At 45.7% G+C, this 18,951-nt stretch overlaps 1 long non-coding RNA gene across 1 annotated transcript in view; it reads right to left on the bottom strand.

Annotated features, from left to right (window-relative positions):
- The window catches only part of LOC137525838 (uncharacterized), a 53,573-nt gene extending 39,693 nt beyond the window's left edge, over nt 1–13,880 (bottom strand). The window contains exon 1 of the long non-coding RNA XR_011023026.1: nt 13,767–13,880. This is a non-coding gene — a long non-coding RNA (uncharacterized lncRNA). The remainder of the gene's footprint in view (nt 1–13,766) is intronic.
- Between the last annotated feature and the right edge of the window lie 5,071 nt (nt 13,881–18,951).

The following is an 18,951-nucleotide window of genomic DNA, read 5'->3' as shown; positions in this document are numbered from 1 at the left end:
ACCTCCTCCACGTCAGCTCATGCGTTGCATGCTGACTGTGGAGAATACACCACCAAGCGTAACACTCTGCCCAGCCAATCTGCCCCAGCAGGCTTCTGTGTGTCGGGCTCGGGCTGCCGCCACCGCATCGTCATTGCTGTTTGCTACGGAACGGCAAACACATTAGCTGGAGGAGGGGGTGTCATTGCTCCTGAAAGCATTGGAAGCAGGAGCGGAAGGGGAGGAAGGCTCATGACACGCCCTCCTCCAGCTAATGTGTTTGCCGTTCCGTAGCAAACAGCAATGACGATGCGGCGGCGGCAGCCCGAGCCCGACACACAGAAGCCTGCTGGGGCAGATTGGCTGGGCAGAGTAGGAGCGAGAGAGGTTGTCTTGTCTCTCGCTCCTCATAGCAGGCTACTTAGGCGGGTCATGCGCTGAATAATGCGCTATGATGTGGGGAAAGTAGGATAGGCACTGCTACACTGTCATAGAGGAATCCCCTCTCATATAATGAGCTGCCCCATTCCCCGTCGCCGTCAGTTTCTCAGGGGACGCAATCTATAAGGTAAAATAAATAAAATAAGACACTGCACAGTAAAAAGATATGCTGTGTTCCATCAGACTGTTGATTGAATTTTGATTTATGCTACTGCCAGAAATTGATGAAGTTTGATACTATTCCTTTAACCACTCTGTGACCAGCTAACTCAGGATGGTGGACACAGAGTGGCTTCCTCGATCCTCAGGGACTCTGAGCAGAGAACTAAAATTAAAATTTGGACTTACCTGGGGCTTCTTCCAGCACACCGTAGCCCGCAAGTTCTTTCGGCGTCCTCTGGGTTCCTTCAGCAGACCCGTTGGCAGCTCTGGTAATCCGGCAACTTTGGCTGACTCTTATGGCTGCGCATCATCACGCTGGTCCTCTTAAGAGTCCTGCGCATGCCTTCAGGGACCCCGGAAGGGACAAAGAGGAAGCTGGGTGACCTCGCTGGCTACAGGGGACTGTTGGAAGCCCCAGGTAAGTCCAGATTTTAATTTTAGCTGTCTTCTCAGGGTCCATTTTAGCTGTCTTTTCTGGGTCCATTTAAAAGTTATTTTAACCACTTAACGACCGCCTAACGCCGATAGGCGTCGGCAGGTCGAAGTGGTGTTTCCATGGAGCGGCCGTTCCATGTCAGTTCACGGAGGGTGTCTCCGTGAACAGCCTGCGAGCCTCCAATCGCGGGTCGCAGGCTAATTATAAACACGCGGGGAAGAAATCCTCGCTGTTTACATCAATATGGCGCTGCCGTAAAGGAGATCGTCGATCCCCGGCTTCTGATTGGCCGGGGATCGCCTATTAGAGGTGGCGCAGGACGGATCGCCATCCTGTGCCGCCCACAGCAAGGAGAGGAGGGAGGGAAGGGCGGAGAGGGCAGAATAGCGCTGCGGAGGGGGGCTTTGAGGAGCCCCCCCACAAAACCCAAACAGCCGGCGGCAATCAGACCCCCCCCCCCCAGCAGGACATCCTCCTAGTGGGGAAAAAAGGGGGGAAGTCTGATCGCCCTGGCTGATTCCTGATCTGTGCTGTGGGCTGAAGAGCCCACGCAGCACAGATAAGGGGAAAATCCCCTGGTCGTCAAGTGGTTAAAGAGAAGATGAAAATTATCTTCTAGGAGAAAACATAGGAGAAAAAGTTAATTGCATGGGCCATAGGTTTTACCTCTTTTTTTTTTTTTTTTTTTTAATTTACACAAGCTACGTTACGTTCAGCTATTTTTTAGCATGATTTACCTCTTGCTGCCAGGATGTAAAGTGAGGGAATTTGTTCCAGCTGAACAAACAAATAACAATATAACCCACAGCTATGATAAATGTAAAATAATTTCTAACTCATTTCCACACAAAACTAATGTTTTTGGCTGGAAATGTATTTCCCCCTTCTTGCTATTAAGTAGAAGTAAATTATTATTTGTTCCAGAACTCCAAAATGTCTTTTCTCAAAAAACAAACGGTCATGCGGTGTCCAGGAAGGCTGCGCTTTACGGAATAACGTGTTCTTTTCCTTGAAACGTGGTGAGGTTTTGATTTCGTTCTGTCACAAACTACGAGACGCTGCAGCTGCCTTGAACTTTTTCCGCACATAAAAAAAAAAACTTCATTTATCCTTGAGACAAGCTAAACTCTGCTGGGAACGAAAAAATCTGTTAGGGAGAAAATAAAATTAGAAAAACAAAACAACACATTAAAACAGAAAAGTGTTCGTAGCATATAAATCCCAAGGCAATTCGAAGCCCTGGCATTCGTTTACTGTAACCCCAACATTTCAAAGCAACGAGCGGCTGACAATCGCAAGTATGTGACAAGAAATCTGCTGCCTTGCTTGTCATCACGCTCTTCTGGTGTTTACTCATAATGTCTGGACCACAATACCTATAGCGCATAGGTCCCATGGGATAGTGGTTGGAGTGAGTTATTTCTCGTGTTAAACTGTTTTATATATACAGTGGGTTGCAAAAGTATTCGGCCCCCTTGAAGTTTTCCACATTTTGTCACATTACTGCCACAACATGCATCAATTTTATTGGAATTCCACGTCAAAGACCAATACAAAGTGGTGTACATGTGAGAAGTGGATCGAAAATCATACATCATTCCAAATATTGTTTCCACATGATTGCTGTGTCCCCTACATGGCTTGTGGCAAACTGCTAACGGGACGTCTTACGCTTTTCTTTTAACAATGGCTTTCTTCTTGCCACTCTTCCATAAAGGCCAACTTTGTGCAGTGTACGACTAATAGTTGTCCTATGGACATATTCCCCCACCTGAGCTGTAGATCTCTGTAGCTCATCCAGAGTCACCATGGGCCTCTTGACTGCATTTCTGATCAGCGCTCTCCTTGCTCAGCCTGTGAGTTTAGGTGGATGGCCTTGTCTTGGTAGGTTTACAGTTGTGCCATACTCCATCCCTTTCTGAATGATCGTTGAGCAGTGCTCCGTGGGATGTTCAAGGCTTTGGAAATCTATTTGTAGCCTAAGCCTGCTTTAAATTTCTCAATAACTTTATCCCTGACCTGTCTGGTGTGTTCTTTGGACTTCATGGTGTTGTTGCTCCCAATATTCTTTTAGACAACCTCTGAGACCCTCACAGAGCAGCTGTATTTGTACTGACATTAGATTACACACAGGTGCACTCTATTTAGTCATTAGCACTCATCAGGCAATGTCTATGGGCAACTGACTGCACTCAGACCAAAGGGGGCTGAATAATTATGCACACCCCACTTTGCAGTTATTTATTTGTAAAAAATGTTTGAAATCATGTATGATTTTCATTCCACTTCTCACGTGTACACCACTTTGTATTGGTCTTTCGCGTGGAATTCCAATAAAATTGATTCATGTTTGTGGCAGTAATGTGACAAAACGTGGAAAACTTCAAGGGGGCCAAATACTTTTGCAACCCACTGTATATGGTCTCCACTTTAACCCAGCCCTCTGCTGCCCAGCCACTCTCCACTGTATCCCTGCACTCTGCTGCTCACCCAGTCTCCACTGTATCCCAGTCTGCTGCTCCTCAGCGAGTCTCCACTGTATCCCAGCCCGCTGCTGCTCAGCCAGTCTCCTCTGTATCCCAGCCCACTGCTGCCCAGCCAGTCTCCACTGTATCCCAGCCCGCTGCTGCCCAGCCAGTCTCCTCTGTATCCCAGCCCGTCTCCACTGTATCCCAGCCTGCTGCTGCAGTCTCCCCTGTATCCGAGCCCGTCTCCACTGTATCCCAGCCTGTCTCCACTGTATCCGAGCCCGTCTCCACTGTATCCCAGCCTGTCTCCACTGTATCCCAGCCCGTCTCCACTGTATCCCAGCCCACTGCTGCCCAGCCAGCCTCCACTGTATCCCAGCCCACTGCTGCCCAGCTAGCCTCTACTGTATCCGAGCCCGTCTCCACTGTATCCCAGCCTGTCTCCACTGTATCCGAGCCCGTCTCCACTGTATCCCAGCCTGTCTCCACTGTATCCCAGCCCGTCTCCACTGTATCCCAGCCCACTGCTGCCCAGCCAGCCTCCACTGTATCCCAGCCCACTGCTGCCCAGCTAGCCTCCACTGTATCCCAGCCCGTCTCCACTGTACCCCAGCCCTCTGCTGCCCAGCCCATTTCCACTGTATCCCAGCCTGCTGCTGCCCAGCCAGCCTCCACTGTATCCAAGCCCGCTGCTGCCCAGCCCATCTCCACTGTATCCCAACTCGCTGCTGCCCAGCCCATCTCCACTGTATCCCAGCCCGCTGCTGCCCAGCCCATCTCCACTGTATCCCAGCCTGCTGCTGCCCAGCCAATTTCCACTGTATCCCAGCCCGTCTCCACTGTATCCCAGCCCGCTGCTGCCCAGCCCATCTCCACTGTATCCCAGCCCATTGCTGCCCAGTCCGTCTCCACTGTATCCCAACCCGCTGCTGCCCAGTCTCCACTGTATCCCAGAGCGCTGCTGCCCAGACAGTCTCCACTGTATCCCAGCCCATCTCCATGTTATCCGAGCCCGCTGCTTCCCAGACCGTCTCCACTGTATCCCAGCTTATTGCTGCCCAGCCCATCTCCACTGTATCCCAGCCCGCTGCTGCCCAGCCCGTCTCCACTGTGTCCCAGCCTGTCTCCACTGTATCCCAGACTTCTGCTGCCCAGTCAGCCTCCACTGTATCCCAGCCCGTCTGCACTGTATCCCAGACCGCTGCTGCCCAGCCAGTCTCCACTGTATCCCAGCCTGCTGCTGCCCAGACAGTCTCCATTGTATCGCAGCCCGTCTCCACTATATCCTAGCCCACTGCTGCCCAGCCCGTCTCCACTGTATCCCATCCCGCTGCTGCCCAGACAGTCTCCACTGTATCCCAACCCGCTGCTGCCCAGTCAGTCTCCACTGTATCCCAGCCAGCTGCTGCCCAGCCAGGCTGCACTGTATCTCAGCTCACAGCTGCCCAGTCAGTCTCTACTGTTTCTCAGCCCAATGCAACCCAACCAGTCTCCATTGTTTCCAAACCAGCTGCAGCCCAGCCAGACTCCACTGTTTCCCAGCTCACTGCAGTCAAGCCAGTGTCAATTGTTTCCCTGTTTGCTGCAGCCCAGCCAGGCTCCACTATTTCTTCCACAGTAGAAAAAAAAGTCCCAGAGCTCAACTGTAGGACAATAAGTCAGCACCAGGGAGTCAATCGGCAAGCACCTGAATCCAGCAAGGTGCACAGGTAACCAAGCAAAGAGGAAACGAAGACTGGGTCTCCACTTGGATTTGTGCAATTATAGCGAGGTGAGCACTTGTTTTATTTGGTAACACTTGATAAAGGCCTCTGGGCGAAACGTTGTGTTTCTAGCTACTATGGCACAATAAAAGTTTTGCTATAATTGCACAAATCCAGTGGCACACTCACCGTCCCAGGCTCCCGTACCAGCCCTGTTGTGTGCAAGCACAGGGGTTCCCTAGGACTGATTTGTTTATTTCTGGGTCGGCGGTGTCAGGTGTCATGCGTCGGACGAAAAGGTCGCATCAGCGCGTGCGCCGAAAATGTCACACTGGCGCATGCTAATAATAATAATAATGCTGACAGTAGTCAATTAAATGCAACTAATGTGAAGTTGATGCAAATGTTCATGTTCATTTTATGTAAATTTATGCAACTTTGAAATCAGACCAGTCTAATGCTGCTTCTGCATTTCTTGGTACGTTTTTAAACTGCATAAATTAACATAAAATTTGTGCAAAAAATGATTTGCATTTCATTGATCTGTCCTATACGTTCTCCCGCCCCCTTCTGCATACCTCAGGGTCCTCACTTGTCTTTTGTGCACATGGGAAGTGCAAGGAAACTGCTCTAAATCATGAGCCTGTTCAGATACTTCCACCCAGGCCTCTGTGGGGAGAGGTGTGGACCAGAGCATGATCATGTAAGACCGGCATGTCCAAAATCCATCCTGAGGGTCAAATGCGGCCCACCAAGCCTTTTGATGTGGCCGCCCAAGCTCTATACAGCCGTTCATTCCATGTGGCTCGTAGACCATAGCTGTGGTGCCACCTGCAGGGGCCACCTTGTATCCCCACTCTGCCACACCCCTTGCTCGCCTATAGGTTATCAGCCACCACTGTAGCAGCTACAGATTAACAGCTGCCACTATACTAGCAGCAGTAACAGCCTCTGATTAGCAGTGGCCACTGTGTCAGTAGCACTATGCCTGGATATTGATGCTAACTACAATCAGTATATGGGTTATTTCCCGTGGAAATGTTTAAATTGACTAAATGACACAGGCATAGTGTAAATAACGGCAATCACCAAAAATTGTCTTTAATTTATCTTGTTTGACCCCCTAGCAGCACTCTTAAGAACAGCAATATGGCCCTTGGCCAACAATGTTTGGACACCCTTGATGTAAGAAGAACAAAGAGGCCATAGCATACAAGAGGATCGGCCACGTCTGCAACAGTGTGACGACAAACAGAACTGGGTCAAAAAGGAAAGGATTTTTTGCAAGAAAGTATGGATTTTTTATTGTAAACATTGCTGCTTCAATTCTACTTTAAGCTTAAGAGTGTTTTCTAATGCGTTATAATTTGAATGCTAATTGTGGGTAGTGTATCTGCAACAATCCTCATGTTCCCAAGATGTCGCAGAGAGTGTTTTCCAAGCAAACCCATGTTTACAGAACACTCGACCTAATTATAGCAGCAGAGACAAGATACCAAGTCAATGCCAATTTAATATCAGAGTTAAGTAAGCAAATTCCCCAGAGAGTATAAAACCGCTGTGTATCATAGCAACCAGCAAGGTTTTTAGTGTATCACAAATAACCACTCAGGCTAGCTTTATTGGCTCAGAATTCCTACACTATACACTGACTTTGAAGCCACGTCTTCCCTTGACCTTAAAGGGCAACTGAAGCAAGAGGGATATGGAGGCTGCCATATTTATTTCCTTTTAAGCAATACCAATTACCTGGCTATCCTGCTAATCCTCTACCTCTAATACTTTTAGCCATAAACCCTGAACAAGCATGCAGCAGATAGGGTGTTTCTGACATTATTGTCAGATCTGAAAGATTAGCTTCATGCTTGTTCCTGGCAATATTCAGACACTACTGCATACTAATAGACCAGGAGGACTGCAAGGCAACTGGTATTGTATAAAAGGAAATAAATGTGGCAGCCTCCATATAATTCTCACTTCAGTTATCCTTTAAGTCCAGAGCTTGTTACTATGGTTTTATACAGCACCTCTAAGAAGGTAAAAATAGACTTACCTCCAAAGAACCACAACAGCTGAAATAAGGCAAAAAGTTTATGGAGCAGCCATAACATGTCTTGTGGGCCAACTCTCCCATTTTATCAGGTGAAGGTGCCTAGTCCCATGTTTTTCCAGGCATTGGGTTTTTTATCAAGGCTGGATTCATATTTTTTTTTATACCCCAAGCTAAATTTTTGATGGCTCTGCTTCCATGTGTTGCTCCCCCCCCACCACCCCTTCCATATGTACAGTCCTGGCCATAAGTTTTGAGACTGTCAAAAATATTAGTTTTCACAAAGTTTGCTGCTAAACTGCTTTTAGATCTTTGTTTCGGTTGTTTATGTGATGTACTTCAGAAATATATATAATAGTTAGATAATTATAAGTACTTCATACATTTCAAAGGCGTTTATCGACAATTACATGAGATTTATGCAGAGTCAGTATTTGCAGTGTTGGCCCTTCTTTTTCAGGACCTCTGCAATCGACTGGGCATGCTCTCAATCAACTTCTGGGCCAAATCCTGACTGATAGCAACCCATTCTTTCATAATCACTTCTTTAAGTTTTTCAGAATTAAGTTGGTTTTTGTTTATCCACCCGCCTCTTGAGGAATGACCACAAGTTCTCAATTTAGATTGTAAGCTCGCAAGGGCAGGGCTCCCCCCCCCCCCCCTTCTGTGTTTGGAAATCAGTATACATTTTATTAATCATGTTACTTTAATCACTGTCATTACCAATTCTGTATTTTGTATCATTCTTGTATTTTGTCACTAATTATGTATCTTGTATGTTGGTGTACACTATTGTCTGTATTGTTAAGTACCCCATGTTTGTTTCTTACTTTGTACAGCGCCACGGAATATGTTGGCGCTTTATAAATCAATAATAATAATAATAATAATAAAGATCTGGGGACTTTCTAGGCCATGGACCCAAAATTTCAATGTTTTGGTCCCCGGGCCACTTAGTTATCACTTTTGCCTTATGACACAGTGCTCCATCGTGCTGGAAAATGCATTGTTCTTCACCAAACTGTTGCAGGAAGAAGTTGATGTTGGAGGGTGTTTTGGTACCATTCTTTAATCATGACTGTGTTTTTTGGCAAAATTGTGAGTGAGCCCACTCCCTTGGATGAGAAGCAACCACACACATGAATGGTCTCAGGATGCTTTACTGTTGGCATGACACAGGACTAATGGTAGTGCTCACCTTTTCTTTTCCTGACAAGCCTTTTTCCAGATGCCCCAAACAATCGGAAAGGGGCTTCATAGGAGAATATGACTTTACCCCAGTCCCCAGCAGTCCATTCACCATACTTTCTGCAGAAGATCAATCTGTCTGTCCCTGATGTTTTTTTGGGAGAAGTGGCTTCTTTTCTGTCCTTCTTGACATCAGGCCATCTTCCAAAAGTCTTCACCTCCCTGTGCGTGCAGAGGAGCTCACACCTACCTGCTGCCATTCCTGAGCAACCTCTGCACTGGTTGCACTCCAATCCCACAGCCAAATCGTCTTTAGGAGGCAATCCTGGCGCTTGCTGCATGATTACTGAAATTATCTCAGCAGGTCCTTTAATGACAGCAATGAAATGCAGTGGAAAGGTTTTTTTGGGATTCAGTTGATTTTCATGGCAAAGAAGGACTATGCAATTCATCTGAACACGCTTCATAACATTCTGGAGTATATGCAAATTGCTATTATAAAAACTTAAAGGGACTCTGTAACAAAAATGTCATTGTGTTTTCTACCATCCTACAGGTTCCTAAACCTATTATAATGTGCTCTGGCTTACTGCAGCACTTTATACTATCACCATCTCTGTAATAAATCAGCTTATCTTTCCCCTGTCAGACTTGTCGGCCTGTGTCTGGAAGGCTGCCAACTCTTCAGTGTGATCTACTATGCATGCCCCCACTGCAGGCCCCCTCTATGCACACTCCCCTGTGTGTGTTATTTACATAAGCCAGCTTTTCTCTGCTCTCTTATCTTTTACAAGCTGGATAAATCCTCTGTTCACATACTGATGAGTCACATACTGCAGAATTACAGACAACCGGGCAGAAACAATCAGCTTGTAACTCTTCAGTGAGCTGCAGGGGGAAAGAAACACACAAATGATCTCTTGAGATTTAAAAGGAAGGCTGTATACAGCCTGATTGTGTATGGATGTATTTTCTATGTGTGGACATACTGTACATCAACCTACTTCCTGTTTTGGTGGCCATTTTGTTTGTTTACAAGCAAACTTTTTAAAACTGTTTTTAACCACTTTTAATGCGGCGGGGAGCGGTGAAATTGTGACAGAGGGGAATAGGAGATGTCCCCCAACGCACTGGTATGTTTACTTTTGTGCGATTTTAACAATACAGATTCTCTGTAAGCACCAACCTTTCTAATTTCCAATATTTTTGACAGTCTCAAAACTTTTGGCCAGGACTGTAGTAACTGCCCCTTGTGTGTTTAGCAGTCCCCATGCTATTTTATTTGCGGCCTCCACTGCCATGTGTAGCATCCATGTATGGTTGCAGTTTCCCTTTTTCATGTGTTCCCATTTGTAGCCTCCTCTTCCATATGCAGCAACCCTTCTTCCATGTCCAGCGGCCCCTTGGGTTGCAACTGCCCAAGGCCCAGGCCTTTCCAGGAATCCGGCGCATCTCTTTATATACCTGTTAGCCCTGGAAATGCATTGTGCAAGTTGTGCCAAGCTCTATATATACGTTTTGCCTTATTACCGCTATTCTGGTTCTTTAGAGGTAAATCCATCCACTCTTTCCTCTATTTACAAAAAATATATATATTTTTGGTACCTTCTTCCCTACTAATACTATCTACATGTAATGTGTGTGTGCCTTTTCTTGCTCTGCCTGTTTCCTATCATATCCCCCCCCCCCCCCAAAAAAAAAAAAAAAACAAACAAACTAGTATGTTAACTGGCTCCCTTTCAAAAATAGACTGTAATAGGTCAGCTGGCTTTCTCTCAAAAATGAGCCCTATACAGTAGAATCCCCTTAAAGTTAACCATAAGTCAAGGGGGAAAAATGAGTTTAACTCACCTGGGGCTATCATCAGCCCCCTGCAGCTGATTGGTGCCCTCACAGCCCCGCTCCGATGCTCCTGGACCCGCCGGCGGCAACTTCCGGTTTCGCCATCACCGGCCGACAGGCATGGGAACGCGAGTGATTCTTCGCATTCCCAGCCACAATAGCACCCCCTATGCTGCTATTGCGGCCTTCTTGTGGCTGAAGAAGACCCACTCACCTCTCCTGACGTTCCTATGGCGATCATCACTCCCTGTCTGCTCTGCCCGGCATCCATCCTCAATCTGCAGCTAAGTTCTGGGTCTTAGCGGCAGTGCGAGGCTGGATGTCTGCGAAAGAGGAGGCGGGGGGAGCTGCTCATTGCTGCACCCAGGAAGGTGAGTAACGAAGAAGACTGCCTATACTGGGGACACCTAGTTTCATGTTGTATACAGTCTGACCATCTCAAATCCTAATCAATAAAGAAATGTATTTTCATTATTGATTTTGACTCCATTTTATTTTGTCTCATGAGTCACCTCTACTATGATCTGTATACCCTATTGTGATAGTAGGCTTGAGTGTGCTGTTCTAACCCGTAAAAACTTCCTTGTAAACTGTTCCCCACAGTTCTTATTTTTTCTCTTTAGTTTGCCTGCAGTGCTTATCATCCCTGTGCTAATCTTGTAAGCACTTCTGTATCCTCTGGACTTCATTTACACAGGTTCAGGATTAGAAACGCTAGGCAGAAACACACAATATTGCAGAGACGTGGCAGTGACTATAGTGACTATGCAATGCCAGGCGTAGAAAGAGATAATTTATTTACACACAAAAAAAAAAAAAAGCATTATAAAATTCTTCCCCCAATAAGCATCAGAGTTGTTCTTTTGACTGAATATTATCCATTATTTTATTAAATGTACAGCTGATACATTTGTTTGGCATGTATTGACATAGATTATTACTTATCTGGAGTATGTTTACTCCATTAGATGATCGATAGTAAAACAGACGATAGCTTCGGGACCACACAGAGTCCCCTTTGTTGAGGCACAGTTACCACAGTTTTGAGGCCACACAGGGCCTTGACAAAGGGGACTATGTGTGCCCCAAAATGACTTGTCGGTTTTTATGATTGATTGTGTGTACAGTATATGGTGATGAAGCAATAAAAGGCCCTGTTAAAGTGGTGTGTGGACTTTCTTTGGATACTTGTATGGACTTTGTCTACTTGGTCCTACACCCACCACATCTGCTGGATGTTGGTGTGTGATCCTTGAGGTTACTACTCCATCAGCTGGATGCAATGCCCTTTAACATGTATCTTGAACATTTTTTTCTTTTTTAAGTACACCTGAAGTGAGAGGGATATTGAGGCTGACATATTTATTTCCTTTTAAAGTGGACCTGAATTCTTGCACAGGACTGAAGAAATACATAGAGAAATCCACCCTGTATGTATTTAGTGAGTTTAGCCTGTCTAATTCCCCCTCATTTGTGTCTAATCACATGTTGTAATCTGATCTTTCCTCTGTGTCACATGACTGCCTATGGCAGATAAGGCCATTTGAAAGTGCAGGCTGTAAACAATATGTCTGCTTCAATGAACCAGGAAGTAGAAACAGTGCAGATTTATTTTAGTATTTTTATCAGCTGTAACAAAGAAATGGTTTTTGTTACTTCTAATCAGTGCCACGGAAGATGTTGGCACTTTATAATTTAATAATAATAATAAAAATCTGTATGACTGTTCAGGGTCTATGCCTAAAGGTACTCCAGGCAGACGATCAGCATTGTTTGAAGCGGAATATAACCCTGCATTTCAACTTTGCTCTAAATTATTATGTACAGCATATTATATGCAAAAAGCATTTTTTTTTACTAGACCAGCATTGGAAGGGTTAAACACAGAGGTTTTAAGTTCCGTGCAGACATTCAGATAGTTACATTCTATTTAGTTAGTGTGTAACTGTTTATCAATAGATACATCTCTTTGGCTGTCCTCCAAGCTCCTTCTCAGTGAGAGAGATGAGTCACAATAAACACATATTTGTAAACAAAAAGTATCTAACTCATGTTCCGATGCGTCTGCAGAAATCTCTAGGGACTTTAAAGCCCTGTACAATGCTGGTCTAGTAAAAAAAAAATGCTGGTTGCATATAATATACTGTAAATAATGTTTTAGAGCAAAGTTGAAATGCAGGGTTATATTCCGCTTTAAAAGGAAATAAATATGGCACCCTTCAAATCCCTCATTTCAAGTGTACTCAGCTTCATTAAATTCCCTTTTTTTTCTTTTTTTTTTGCTATAGACTTTAAAGAAGTTATTGTTGCGGAAATAATCTACTCTTGGTAAAGTTGTGTTCTGTCATTTATTTGAACATCCTGTCTTACTCTTAAGGTGCCCATACACTGACACGCTTTCCCGCCGATAGACAGCAGATTTAAATCACTGTGATTGAATCTGCTATGAAATCGATAACTCAAACCGATCGACCGATTTCTATCCCAAATCGATCGATTCCATCGATCTGCCCAGGCGGAAAATTTAGCTCGATTGGAGGCAGGTCGGGAGCGCGTCTTTCGTGGCATTCGATAAGGCGATGACAGACGCAATAATACTTCACCTGTCCGGCTGGCGCAAGTCCCCGGGTCCCTGCAGTCTCTCACTTCTTCCGGTGTCTTCTCTTCAATTCCTGTCACGTCCTGTGAGAAAGCGAAGCTCAAAGAGTAGAGGGCGCTCTACTGTTTGGACTTTCTGCTTGTGACAGGACGGGACACCGACAGGAAGTGTGCGAAGATGGAGAAGTACGCTGGAAGAAATGAGACTGCGGGGACCCAAAGACTCACGTCGACGGACAGGTAATGTATTGCGGCTGGCCTGGAGAGCAGGGCCACGATGGAGGCGGCAACGGCAGTTCCACAGGTTGTAATTCGATTTCATGCTGAAATCAATTCAAAATCTGTTTGCAGTGTATGGGTAACCATTAGATCCCTCTCTAATCAGATTTGGTCAGAGAGGGATCTATCTGTTGGTCGATCTGGTGGCAATCAGTGTATGGCAGCCTTTATCCAGGTAAATAAAAAAAAAAAAAGTACTGGCAGCCCTGCATAGGGCCTGCAAAATGTCATGCTTATCCCGTGAAATGTGCATCTCGGCACTACCAGCCCAACGTCAGCACTGTGAAGTGAATATAACTGCATGACCATGTAAAAGTACAGAGGGACATATGGCCTTTGACTTCTCCATTGGAGAAATCACGCATACCCTTCTGTACAGTACGAAAATACATGCCCACCTATTGCCTCAAGGAGGAAGCCCCAGGTATGTATAAAAGCTTTTTCATTTTTTTAATACAGTTTGTCTCTGGTTCCCTTTAAAGAAGAACTGTTACGAAAGTCAAAAAAATGTAAACGCATACAAATAAGAAGTATGTTTCTTCCTGAGTAAAATGAGCCATAAAAATTACTTCTCTCCTATGTTGCTGTCACTTACAGTAAGTAGTAGAAATCTGACATACCAACAGGGTTTAGGCTAGTCCATCACTCCCTAGGGGATTCTCAGCATGGCCTTTATTCTTTATAAATACACTGCCTGAAAAAGATTTATACAAAGATGCTGACCAGCCTCCATGCTCACCATACACTTTTTTGGCAGTTGGACAGAGCAACTGCCATTCACTAAGGCCCGGTTCACACACGTTTTTTTCCGGACCGGATCCGGAACGTATGAGATTGGATCCAATGATAACCTATGGGTCCATACACATCCGTCCGTCCTACCGAATCCTTTTCCTTCCGGATTTTACACTCCGGCATCCGGTCCGGAAAAATGCTGCAGACCCTATTGTTCCGGAACGTTGTGCCCTGCGGACCTGATCCGGCAGGTTTTGCAGCTCAATAGGAACTAATGGAAAATGGAAGATGACGACACACTGCCTATAAAAACTAGCCCTCTTCCTGTATGCTTTCTATGGTACAGCGGCCATCTTTGTTTGCAGACACATGTGCCCAGCAGGGTTTGACTGGGATTCCTCCCAGTTTGTGCTCGATTATTTGTAGAAGATGGCAGAGATCACACCATACAGCATAGAGGACTTGATTGTCCAAGTGCAGGCTCAACCTGCTCTTTGGGATAAGGGGCACCCAGACCACAATAACCTCTGTAAGTGCAGGAAGTTGTGGGAGGAAATCACGAAAATCTATGTGGAGGAATAGGCTATAGGCTTGTGATGGCCTGCGGCCCAGACATGCACGCTCTGTGTGTACCCGTGTCCCACCCACCCACGTTCAGTGCCACCTATGTCCCACCCACGTGTCTGTGCCACCTGTGTCCCACCCAGACACGCATGCTCTGTGTGTACCCGTGTCCCACCCATGTTCAGTGCCACCTTTGTCCCACCCATGTGTCTCTGTGCCACCTGTGTCCCACCCATGCATGTCTGGGCCGCAGGCCCAAGGCCTACAGGTCTGCTGCCCAAACACGCATGCTCTGGTTATACACAACTGACAGGAAGTCCATTCAAAAATGTAGAACCAATAATTTATTAAAAACCAATAGAAAAATATTAAAAATACAAAAAACAAACAAACAACATAACAGGTCAACTAAACAAATGTATATGAACAAAATAAAACGTTTTTATTGTTGTCCAGCAGAGGACATGAAATAGTCTGCCAATTTGTCCCTGTTTCGGAGGCAGACTATTCTGGGCCTTGTAGCAAATCTCCGCATCGGCTGAAGTGGAAGTACATTTGGAGGTTCAGGAACGTCCACTTCCTCCTGGCGCACAAAATTGTGGCGAATGCATGCTGCCTTGACAACGTGGAGAGCATTGTCCACTCCACCAATCATCGAGCACGGCTGAGCCAAGCATTGAAACGGGTCTGCTTCTCACTGCCCCTGTCCGTATATGGCCGCATCATGTGGGTAGACGAGGCTTGGGGTAGGCGGGTGTCCTCGTCCCAGGCCACGGTTTGTCATGGGGTAGCTGTAGTTGGTCTTGCTCCAGCCGCTGTTACAGGGTCGTACGCTGGAAAATGCTGGAGTCATTGGCACTCCTGTATGACCCCACATCCACGTAAACAAACTTGTAGTCTGTATCCACTGCAGCCATTAGCACAACGCTAAAGTACTTTTTATAATTGAAGTAATGGCTGCCACTCCTCAATGGTTTCTGAATCCTAATGTGCTTTCCATCGATCGCACCAACACAATTAGGAAACTTGCACTGGGTCCAGAATAGGTCTGCGATCTCCTCCCATTTTTGGGTGTCCGGAACAGGCATATATGTGGGCCTCAGCCTTCTACAGAGGATTCTGGAGGTCCTCACAATGATGCCTGCCACCATGCTCTTCCCTATCCTGAATGCTACGTGTAGTGATGCATACGTTTGTCCAGTTGTGATGAACCTAGAAAAGAAATAATCAAATTAATTTTTTTTGTCTTTGCAGTTGAAAATTTCAAAACCAGATGGCGAAGTGTTTTGTGGCGCCTACGTAAAGGATCTGAGGATCTCGGCTATGGAACAGCGGAGTGGAAGCGGCTCCTCAAAAAGGACACCCTACTGCTACGCGAGGCGGCTGGCTTTCCTAAAATCTTCTGTGAACCCTAGAGAGTAAGTTCAACTACTTTGACTATTCACAGACAACACATTGTATACGATGTTCACCTACAACACATGGTATATAACCTTAACATTCTCCTTTGTAGTATCTACAGGACTGAAGAGAAGTTTTATGGAGGATGTGGACATGGACAGAAATTAGGTCTATCTACAGGACAGTGAGGAAGATTTTGAGGATGACATCCTTGATGACGCTATCTTGGACAAAGACTACACTCCACCAGCAAGACGAGACTCGTCTGACTCCAGAAGGTCTAGTGAGGACTTGGTACTCCCTGATACTCCAGCCGATGTACTCCCTGATACTACAGCCCATGTACCCCCTGGTACTCCTGCCCCTGAACCACCCACATAGGACATTCCACTGGCACAGGCACCCGCACCCCCTCGCACTACTCCCACCCAAGTCTCCCAAACCAGAGTCCGATCAAGTGAGGACACCCCTCCAGCAAGTAGGCGTAGAGCTGCTCCTGGTCCTGTACCCACAAGAAGGGAGACCGAGTCCGAGATGTCGGGTGCAGTATCAGGCCTACTAGGCATACTTAGAAGCCAGGAAACTATCCTAACTAGGCAGCTGCAGGATGGGGACAGAAGTTATTTGATGGAGGGTTATCATGCCCATATCGATTCACTACAAAAAGAACTAGAGGTTGTGCATGCGCACTACCAGGGCGAATTTAAACTGTTGCACGAACAATATCGAGCACAGTTTGACCAACTGCAAATGCAACACCACCAATAAGTTTCACAGTTGCAGCAGCAGATGCAATAGATGCAAAATCAAAGTGCTGACCTTATGCAACACCAATCGCAATTTTGTGGACAAAGTCCCAAGTGTCAGCATGCTCGCGTGCCAGTACAGTTTATTAGAGGCCGTCAAATCTCACATGGAACCACAATTTCAGACCCAACAGCCCATGTACAGAGCACCTCTACCTGTCAATCAAATTCCCAAAGCTTCCAAGGGTATAGAGAGAGTGCTTTTGAGGAAAGAAGGTACTTAGGAACAAGTTTAAGCACTTCCACGGTTAGTATCCCTGACACTCCTGACCTCGCAAGTTCACCAAACCTTATCCATGGAACAGGTACAGAACCCAAATTGTAAAGGAAGTTGCTAGTCTTGGCCTCCCCTTGGACATGGTCTTCAGAACCTGTGACGCAGGAAACATAACATGACATGGCCACTTGGCCTTGTCATGTCATGGTGACATTTCTGTATCCCAGGTTTAGAAGGCCATGTTCAAGGGGATCTGTACCCACCTTGTACACTTCATGATCCAGGGACTAGTGTTCCATTTTTGCACTAGTAGTGTTGGACTCTGTGGCCCATTTTGCAACCACTGTCTGCTGCATCTGCTGCACTGCACACATTTAGCATTTGGTCCTCTCCCTTGGACATGGCCTTCAGACCCTATGACGCAGGAAAAACACAACATGACATTGCTTGGCCACCGGTACCTTGGCCTTGTCATGTCATGTTGACTTTCCTTTGGCCCAGGTTTAGAAGGCCATGTCCAAGGGGCTCTGTACCCACATCGTACACTGTATGATCTAGGGACTAATGTCCCTTCTTTGCACTAGTTGGGCTCTGTAGCCCATTGTACCCGCACCCGAGGACAATTGTGTCCATTTGTTGTACCATTTATCTACAATTTGTTAAATTTTGTTTGATCTCTTCCATGTTAAAAGAATGTTGTTTACTTCCATGTTGGAAGTGTTGGAATTTTTGTTTTGTAATAAAAATAAATATTGTTTTACTAACCTCAGAGTAATCAATAGTAGTTCTTGTGGTGTGCCAGCTCTCCGCTTCCTGGTATCCTTCTTCCTGAGGTCATCCTTCACCATGTCCAGGAGGGTATCAAACCTATGACAGGAGATGGAAACGAAGAATAGAGTTTTGCTGTGGGACAAGGTGTTGTGGCGAGCGTGGGGTTTTTATCTATGTATACAGGGGTATGGGTCTTGTGGGGGTGTGTAGTTTAGGTACGGATAAAGGGGTTGGGGTGGGGTGTTTAGGTATGGATAAAGGGGTTGTGGGGTGTTTAGGTATGGATACTTACAGGGATATGGAAATCCGGCAGTAGCTGTAGACCTGTCGTCTCAGGTCACGGTACAGCGTCTAGAACTGTCCCTTCCTCTGTCTTTTCATTAGTAGAGGGTGCATCCACAATCTCCTGCGAGTAGCATGCGTTACGTCCCACATAGTAGTAGGTAAATATCAGGAACTATGCTATTCCAAGCCAGAAGCTGTATAAATACACTGGATCCATGGTCCACACAGCAGTCTCTGTCTCCAACAATGATGTCCACACAGCAGGCTCTCTCCAACAATGACCACAGTGCATTTCCACACCTTCCAGACCCCAGGTATATATACAGTATCTTACATCTTTAAAAAACGTAAATTGATCTAAAACGTATGCAGAACGTATAAAAAACTGGATAGAAATGGAACGGAAACTGAACGGAACCGGAAGGGAGCCGGACCGGAACGGACTTCAACGGATCTGTTTAAACTGACAGTTTGGGCTGCAAACGCAAGTGTGAACCAGGCCTAAGTGCATTTTGAAAATAAAGAAATCACTGTGAACCCCCATGAGGAGATGGGCTAATCCAGAACCTATCGGTTCTGTCAGATTTCTACTACTTACTATAAGTGACAGCAACATAGGAGAAAAGTAAATTATGGCTCATTTTACTCTGTAAGAAAAGTTCTTCTTAATTGTATATGTTTACATATATTTTACATTTTAAGATTTTCGCGACAGAGGTCCTTTAACCCTTTAAGACAACCTATTTCTCGTCACACAGTTTACTTCTTCAGGTCTGCAGAGTACATAAAAGGCAAAGTACTCGTAACTTTTGAGCTGGTCCAAAAATGTGTGAGGACCTCGGCTCTCGTGGACCAGAGCTGGACATCCCTATCGAAGAATCAGAACTATGATGGGCCAGCTTTCATATTTGTCTCGTTAACCAGTGGGCTTTTAGAATACAAACTTTAAATTCTAATACATGCGAATATGAGAAAATGTGGTCTGTATAGAGAAAGTTACCTATTTACACAGTATAAGAATGAATC

The sequence above is a fragment of the Hyperolius riggenbachi genome, chromosome 7 (assembly GCF_040937935.1).
Source record: "Hyperolius riggenbachi isolate aHypRig1 chromosome 7, aHypRig1.pri, whole genome shotgun sequence".
Classification (NCBI taxonomy): domain Eukaryota; kingdom Metazoa; phylum Chordata; class Amphibia; order Anura; family Hyperoliidae; genus Hyperolius; species Hyperolius riggenbachi.
This window is presented reverse-complemented; position numbering and strand designations above follow the sequence as displayed.